This window comes from Malus domestica, chromosome 09, assembly GCF_042453785.1.
Source record: "Malus domestica chromosome 09, GDT2T_hap1".
NCBI classification, from domain to species: domain Eukaryota; kingdom Viridiplantae; phylum Streptophyta; class Magnoliopsida; order Rosales; family Rosaceae; genus Malus; species Malus domestica.
The window spans coordinates 17,595,568-17,604,973 of NC_091669.1; the positions used below are offsets into that span (position 1 = coordinate 17,595,568).

At 34.8% G+C, this 9,406-nt stretch overlaps 1 long non-coding RNA gene across 2 annotated transcripts; it reads left to right on the top strand.

Annotated features, from left to right (window-relative positions):
• Window positions 1-6,860: 6,860 nt before the first annotated feature.
• On the top strand, window positions 6,861-8,075 carry LOC108174143 (uncharacterized). Of its 2 annotated transcripts, XR_001790904.3 has the most exons (3): window positions 6,861-6,997; window positions 7,568-7,663; window positions 7,810-8,053. It is a non-coding gene; the product is annotated as an uncharacterized lncRNA (long non-coding RNA). The 2 variants fall into 2 exon arrangements; XR_011571332.1 differs by lacking the exon at window positions 6,861-6,997 and having other exon boundaries at window positions 7,278-7,663; window positions 7,810-8,075.
• Window positions 8,076-9,406: the final 1,331 nt, after the last annotated feature.

Sequence of the window (9,406 nt, forward strand, 5' to 3'; positions counted from 1 at the left end):
AAGTTTAAAGATGAAAATTCTATTTGTAGGAGCAATTTCAGAGTATATGGAATTTTTAAGATATACAGACGGAAGGAGGAGAATAACAACACTTCAGATGTTTGTTATAACAAAACTCGAAATAAATTGTATACGGTATATCAAACAATCACATATTATAGCATTGCATATGTTATAATAACAAAATTATATAGAACAAGATCCGAATTATTGAGTAAAGTTATAGAAAAACTGACAAATTTGGAGATTGAGACTTGTATTTCCTTGTTATTTCACAAAGTTCTGTGTGTAAAATTATCTTTTATGTATGGTGTATCGGAACCATTATCTTGGTTCCTCAATAAGACTCCAGCATGATTAGTGTGGGGCAACATCTTCTATTGCCCTCCGTTCAGGACTTGTAACTTCTTGCCTAAATTGATAGTTGATCCATAATATATAGTAGCTCAAACATTTTCTTTTGAAAAAAATTGGTTTATTATCTGTTGTAGTGTCAAGTATTTTTGAGTGAATCTATAATCTCAACATTAAAGAGAACACACCGAAGACTATAGGCTAATTGAGAATGTTGTAGGTCGATGTGGTTGCGTCAGTTGGCCAGGGTATTTTCAGCTTTCTTGCAACCAAGTTCGAATCATACTCACTTAAATTCGGATAGTTTAAAATATTCTGTTGTAAAAAAAAAAAAAAAGGAGGAACATTGTCGAGCAGGAGAAATTGTTACAAATGAGATGCTTAGGCTGTTGATAGAGGTGTTCGACTCATCCTCAACATGGGCTGTTGTTTGTGGTCCGAATTTGATTTGTTTATAATAGTTGTGTTGGAATAATTGGGGTCTAATTGCTATATTAAATTACATAAAAATTTAAGAAATAATTCATGCAATTATATATCAAAATTAATGCATGCACATGAGTAACCAATGCTAAATGAACATGACATATTTGATTAGAAAAACCTAGGAAATACGGTCGAGGCAAGTGTTAGATACTTTGTCCTTAAGACAAGTTTACGCCCCACTACGGTGCTCATGATTGATCGGTACATGTCTCCCAAGATACAACGACCACGTTCTTGTAATAGTAGCACTCAAAATCACAAGGCTCCATGAACCACAATTGTGTTGAAAACTCTCTCTTATGGACTCTATAAGACTCTCTAATATTTAATGACTCTATGTATGATTCTATACAGAATGAAAGTTATTTTGTGATTATAGGGGGCTTCCCTATTTATAGAATGTAATATACCTTTTTAGAAAGCATGTAACTATTCATGAAGAGTCAAAAGTTGCAACTCTTCATTTGAGTAGATACATCTTTCTACCAAAAGAATCCATTTCTAATTTCCATTCAATTAATAATTTAATATAATAATATTATTATTAAATTTTCCAACAAGTTATAATGAAACTTTAAGGTATATTATTCATTCTGTTCACCCCAAAAATGAGTGTTAGCTTCATTGTAATAATGTGTTTAGGCTATTTGATTTGATTTTCATAATCATTAGATCTTTAATTTTCAGTCTCAGTTATATTTTTAGTACCCCTCAATTTACTTGCAAGAAAAATTCCTCCTATTTCATGTGCAAGTCAAAGAAACTAGAGACCTGGTTAAGACAAATGAAAACTCCGTCAAACATGGAACATGGTAATGTTAGTGAGACCAACATTTTAGATCAAATTTTGTAAATCATATGACATGGTTGTTGATGATGACTAGGTTATTACTTAAATGTGATTAACGTGTTTATTTCATATTGGTGACATATTATATGGTTTGTAAACTTGATCTAAAAAGTTGATCTACCTAATAATTACCTAGACATAAAGATTAATGCCATGTATGCTCCTCTTTTTTTTTTTTTTTTTTTGTGAAGGGTTGCTCTATAATAATAATAATAATAATAATAATAATAATAATAATAAAAGACCCAAATACAAACACGCAAACAAAAAAATTGGACTTCCAAAGCAAAATTTTGAGCTCAAAACAAAGAAAATACCAAAGCAAGCCCTAGCATCTTTAAAACGCCCTTGCCGGAAAGCCGCTTCCCAACCACCTGAAAAGAACGTCCCCAACACACATCTAAGAACAAGCTGAGCACATAATTGAGCTTTTCAATTTCTCTTCGTCAACTCTTGCATCCCTGAATTTCTCTTTTCTTATTTGGAGTTGTTGACAAATCAAGGTTCAAGTCATTTGAACCTTACGTAGGGCATACAGGCTTGAGCATTTTAATTTCTCTTCGTCAACTCTTGCATCCCTGAATTTCTGTTTTCTTATTAGGAGTTGTTGACAAGTCAAGGTTCAAGTCATTTGAACCTTACATAGGGTTACTTTAGTGTAATGGTTTGTTTGGTAACTTTATTTTTAATCTACGTTTGTATAAATCATAGGCCTAATTGGATAAATGTCCGCGTGATTAGTTGGGAAGTAGCCCCCGTGGTTAACCCCATTTGTCATGGCTCTGCACTCAACAACCAAGTTTTCTTTCCCCACCGCTGCCAATTGCGAAGCAACTAACCACAGCTTGAAAAATGTTATCATTTGCTACCGCCCTAAAATCTTCCTTCTTTCTCTCTAAACTTTTGCAATAGCAAAAACAAAACCCTAAAAATGGTGGTGTTGGAAATTAGTGATAGGAAAAGCTCATTCAAGTCTCTTCGACTCAATTTACAGCTTCTCTGTCCATGGCGGAGTGACCTCTTGGACTTCGAGGCTACGTTCTGCTTCCTCCGCAGCTCCCAAAGTCGGAGCCCTTAATTCAAGCCGTCTCTCAGGTATTAAATCAAACACTTTCAGTGCAATATGTTTTGGAACAACACTGATGAGAAACTTGTTAAAGAGGTTGCACTATCTAACCCATGTACTTAAAAAAAAAAAAGCCTAACGGAGAAACTAACAAATTTTTTTTTTTAAATTTATTTGTGTTTTTAAGAAAAAATATTATCTACACTAAGTAATGCGGAAGTGGGTCAAGCCTCACACTAAGTTAGTCATAATAATGTGGTTCAAATTTGTATTGGCGAAAATCGAATCTAAGACCTCTTACTTACAAGTGAAAAAGAATATCATTATACCATGGTACTAAGTGGCAACTAACGGAAATTTTATTTTTGGGGGCTTAATTCCTAACGGACTCCCTCACAAGGGTTTAAATACGATTTTTTTTTACCATATAAGCTACCTTATGAGTACCCTTTCACCACGATGATCATTTATCTAGTTAAGCTTAAATCATATTTTGTGATGAGTGAGATATTAGTTACTAACGGGTCAAATAGTGAATTGTAATCCGCATGAAGCTCAATTGCAAATGATGGATTGCTACGGTGAATAAGGTCAATCTTTCCTATTGTTGTACTGTAGATGAACTTAGAGTACATTATCTCATCCTTTATGAAAAGAAAAAAATAACATTATCGCGATCAATGAATCTCAATAGTTACACAATTTGATGTTCGATCTATTATGTAAAAGCCTAGTCCCTCGATTATTGTTCAAACGATTCGGAGTCCTATTGCTCGGCTAATCAAAATTCTAACCTTATCAATCAATCTAGTCAACTCAAAATTCGTGCTAATTTAATACACGGTAAATTACATTTTATTCTTTTAGATTTTAGTGCATTGCAACCTCAAATAATATTTTAAAACATTTTAATTCCATATCTTCAATTATTCTTTTATTTAAATTTATTTAAGCTATTAAAAAATTTGTTAAGCTAACTATTAAATAACAACGTGGTAAAAGTAATTTCCACATTTGTTTGAATAAAAGTATTATTTATTAAAAATTATTTAATTCATTGAATGTTTCATCACATCACTGTCACTGTCTGGTCTGGTAGGGGGTGAAGTCCACAATTCTTTAAAATAATTATTTTAATGTCTTTTCCTTTTTAAATTAACATTTTTATTTAAATATTTATTTTCTACTTTGTCCTACTGCTGCGTATTAATGACTGCCACATCAATAAAAGAGTGGGATCAACAGTTGCCACGCCACACTAACCTACGTATGAATGTAACTAAAATACAAATTTGTGTAAGAAATTTACATATTTTAAAAATGTTGCATGAGTTTGCAATTGCATCCAAGTTGAAAGGCATAAAATGAAGTCTATTCCTTACAATATGTTTGGATGAGAGAAATAAACTTAAAATTTTGACAAAAGCCAAAATTTATAAATTGACACAATTACCTTGTTTGGATTCATAGACATAGAGGTTTAGAATTTCCCATGGAATTTAGAATTGAGACTTCCAATTCCCAAGTTCAAATTCCATGTAAATATATGTTATTTCCAAGGTCTTAAATGCCGATAATATCGGCGATATTTCACCGATATTATCGGTTTTTGGCGTTACCGATATTTTAATGGTTATCCAATGATTTTTTCGTCAAAATATCACGATATTATCGATAATATCGTGATATTACCGATAATATCGTGATATTACCGATAATATCGTGATATTTTGGATCTGTGCAAATCGAAGAAGAACGCCGGAGCTTCTACAGCTCCAGCCGACTGTAAAAGAGCACCCTAGACTCCGATCTAGGTATCAAAATGAAATAGAAGACGAGAGGAATGTTTTTATAACTTTCGTTTGCCGTGAAATGGTCAGAGGTGTTCGGAAAGTTCGTCGACACCCAAGGCCTGGTTTCGACGGAAAGAGGACGTCGAAGCTTACAAGCTCTGGTCAACCCCAAAAAGTGACCAACACATGTCAAATAAACTACCAAATTGAAGCCCAAGGGAAGAGGAAGAGATCTATACCATTTTCAAGACATGCCGTGGTCGGAGCTCGACGGAGTTTCGCCTTGGAACCCACGGTCCACACCGGAAACTGGGTTTTGGTTTTCTCCAAACTTTTGCACCGGTTTCCATGGTGCTACCATCCTTGTTTGCACTAGCAGGGGGAGAAGAAGAACGAGGGAGATGAGGGAGTGCTGGTGTGTGTGTGTGTGAGTTCGGGGAAGAACCGAAAAAGGAATGAGAGTTGCAGAGAGAGGGAGAGCATGGGAAAGTGGAGAGAAAGAGAGGACTGAGAGAGAAGAGAGATGAGAGCCTTGGGGACAAAAATAAGGGGGTGGACCCCTTGGGCTCACTAATTAAGATCCAAAAACAATAATTAAAAAATAAATAAAAAATAAAAACCTACAAAGTAAAATTATAAAATAAAGGGAGGGCTTTTACATTAAGTCCTTATTCGAAGATGTGACCCTTCTAAACTAGAAATATACCAACTGATGGATTGCTTTATGAAAAATTGGTAGAATGAGACATAAAGATAAAGCCATCTAACTTGTAAGGCAACTTTCTTGACATCGTATTTTACGTCAATATATAACTTTGAACCTCATAGGAATTCTATGTGGTACTAAGTCACTAATGTATCTTACCATGCAATGTATAAAGTGTAAAATATTGTACTAATTCATTATATATAAATGATTATGGTGTGTTTAAACTTCTTTCATTAATTACTACATATTTTCTACACTCACAATGTTTGCTAGCTCGCTATATAATCAACTTAAATCAGTTAAATCCATTATGCAATGCATTTCCTTCCAATTTTTTGTGATAAACTAATAGATAATTGACTAAATAAACATCCTGCAAAGTTTCAATAAAAATTTCCAAGTTTTTCTTACAATTTCCGTGGTTTCCATATTATTTTTATCGATATCGATAATATCCTGATATTTCTATCGATATTTCCTTGTTTTTGGACTACTGATATTTCTGATATCATCGATATTTTATACCTTGGTTATTTCTAAATTTCTAGTAGGAGTTTAAAAATAAAAAATTTCGTATTCAAATTTCAATGTTATTTTAGATTAACCAAATAAAAACATTCACAAATTCTAAAAAATAAAATTCCGTAATTTTGAAAATTATGTAGTAATCTTAAATTTCTTTATCTAAGTACAGTGTTAATTTATTTATTTATTTGGGACAATTCTCCACAACTTGAACGAGTCATAATATGTTGAAAATGTTTTTTTTCTACCAAACGATAAATTAAATATTAGATTAGGAAGCTGACAAGGTTCGAACTTATGCCCTTACTCAAGGCAACACTCCTCTAGCTAAACAACACTTATGCATATGCCCGTACGCGTTAACAGTGTGGCTCGGAAACTTAAGGCTTTTTTGGACTGGATGGGAGAGATTAAGGCCAATTAAAATGAACTTGGATTCTCTGCCCTCCCATTTCGGTGCCCTCCCCGTGCCCTTCTGTTTTGTGTGGTCACGGTTAATCCATGCTAACATTTTATATTGTTTTTTATAAAAATAATAAGACAAAAAAAATAGTAATATAAAATATTGACGTGGCTTAACCGTGACCACACAAACAGGAAGGCACAAGGAGGACACCGAATTGGGAGGGCAGAGAATCCAAGTCCAATTAAAATGGCTATGGGTCCAATTCCAATGTCTGATGGTCTTAAATGTAACTGGGATGAGATTAGACGTGATGGGCTACGAATCCAAAATGGAGTGGGTTCTGTAACCAACCTCACACATGAGTTACAATTCCCATCTGCGTGAGGTGCAGGTCGAGTTCTTCCTCACCTCTCTTTGTCATCATTTCGTTCCGTAATCTTTTTCTCTCGCTCTCGACTTCTCTCTCACCAGACCTCGTCTGTCTAGGCAGATCTTGTTGTGAGCCGCGCCACGTCGTGGATCTCTTCTCCAAATTTAGTCGCGAGGAACCCCGACATCGTGGGGTTGTCAGAGCGGTGTTTTGGGGTGGTTTCGAGCGGTGTGGCATCGTGGGTGGGTCGCAATAGTCGTTGCGAGTTGTGAGTAGCGGGTGGGTGGGTGTGGGTCGTCGTCGGGATGTTGCAATTTTGTAGTTGCAGAGTCAAGATCGAGATGGAGAGAGAGAAGAGGCAGAAGTCGGGAGAGTTCGAGAGAGAAGAGACAGAAGCCGGATGTTGTAATTTTTCTTAGGCCTAATGGGACTACGAAGGTTTAAATCCTAATTTTTTTACACGAGAGCTATCTTCTTTCTGATAATCTTATGACCACAATGAACATCTATCCGATTAGGCATTTTTCTTATGTTATAAGTAAATTAATTCCTAACCAGTCCAAGTTACTCGTCTACACCAAACATTGGACAAGAATCCCATCCTATCCACTCCCATCCAGTCCTAACCTATCCTAAATATTAAGTCCAATCTCATCGGCCGACCAAACAAGCCCAACTGACTATATATACCACGTCAGTATTCATATATTTTACTTTTGTTATAGCTTAGAAAATTTATAGAACCATCCACAAATCTTTATCTAATCCACGAATAATGTCTTGAAACTAATTAATTCGTGGGGTTTAGTAGTATTGTAATTCTAGAATGTCAACCTTACAACGACGGTTGCAACTTGCATCAAAGTATTCTCTATTTCAACCCATAAACTGGAGTAGAAGAATCAACCCTCCCAAATTCAACAACGCGTTCCATTGAAACCTATAAATGTATACAACTCATCACAGCGAGTTCTGTTATATTTTCTAATAATATAGAATTAATGGCAGGTGGCTCCATGAGGTCTGCTTTGGTGACTCTCTTTATCGTTGCCATCGTACTCTCTCCGATTTCAACCTCAGAGGCAGCTCGATTCGTTTTTCGAGGTAACTCACATCACTTGTGTTATTTCATGTTGCTGCAAGTGTTCATATTTACGGAGATGGAGATTCGAACTTGGATGACCAATTAGCTTAATTTAGGTCTTCGTTTTTGTATTATATGTTGAATCTATATTTTGTTTGCTTTTCAGATACAACTCCTCTATGTCCTGCTTGTGAATGCTGCTCACCTGCACCACAAGGCTCTTGTTGTGATTGTTGTCACCGATTGAAACTCAGTCCCAGAAAGTGTCACCAGGATACAACAAATTTGTACATATAAACAGCTGGCTTCATGTCACAGTGAAGGAAAAATAACCATCATTTGTATATAGAAAGTTGAACACGGGCTTCCTCTTGAATAATAGTTATAACAGATCATGATCAAGTTTTTGACATTTTATTGTAGATAAATAAAGGTTAGGTGACCCCGTACTCTTTTACAAACTTATTTGCTTATCACGGGAAATAAAAATGAGAAGAAACAAAACAGAAATTAAGGACTATTCTTAAAGAACGAGAACTCAATGGAATTGTCATTCTCTGGATGGAGAGTAGGTGGAAAACCCAAATTCAAAGCACGATAATAAAATTAAATAAATAAAAAGATCATAAAAATAAAATAGGGGATGAAAATATGAATCCCTCTTATTTAAAGAACTCATAATTCTTTAAAAGAAACAAACAAAAATTCTAGACTCACAACTAATTCAACCTCATCTTGATTGTTTAGTTTGTAAACTTGCATAGACAATGGAGGGGTGAGCTTTAACAACTCAGTATGGATATCAACTTTACCGAAATAAATTGATTAAACTAAATTAAGTGTTATTAGGACACGTAATTCAATAATAACATGTTATCAATCACGGAGATTAAAATGATAATACACGAACCGACGAACCTGTTAATTTATCATGCATTTTACCACTTAAATGGTGATCCAAATGCTCTATTATACAAACTAACCTCTGTAACTCAACCACTCAATGATTCTCCTATTGTTAGCCATCTTGCTAAACTCTTTGTCGCCAATCCCGGATTACACAATAAAGACCATGTGCACTTTGGTCCTTGAGACTTAGAACTTATCAAGAGTTAAAACTCAACTACAAAAAAAAGTCATATCCACTACCCTAATTTCCACAATTTGTTTCTCAACACCAGAGTTTGAACCAATTCTCCGGCATGAGTGGTTCACAAATATTTTATTGGCTAAAAAGCCAAAATGGCCCCTGAGATTTGCATAATCAATAGAAATGGTTCATGAGATTGAAAATCAATAGAAATGGTCCCTGAGATTGAAAATCAATAGAAATGGTCCCTTAGATTGCCGGAGATGGCCGGAAAATAGCCTGAAAGGTGACTGGTCTACGAGAAAATTGGAAAACTCACCGAAAACTGGGTAAACTTTAAACGTTCATAACTTCTTCAATACTCAACGAAATTGAGTGATTCAAAAACGAAAATCATACTTCTCGAAAATGGTTAGCCATTCTCTTCGTCTCGTAGAGAAGTATGATTTTCATTTTTGAATCACTCAATTTCATTGAGTATTGAAGAAGTTATGAAAGTTTAAAGTTTACCTAGTTTGAAACGATTGAGTTACGAAGCTTTGAAAATTGCCCAAAGAGCTTTTAACGGAAGGACCAAACTCATGGATGGTGGACAATCTCAATGACCATTTCTATTCATTTTCAATATCAGGGACCATTTCTATTGATTATGCAAATCTCAGGGACCATTTTG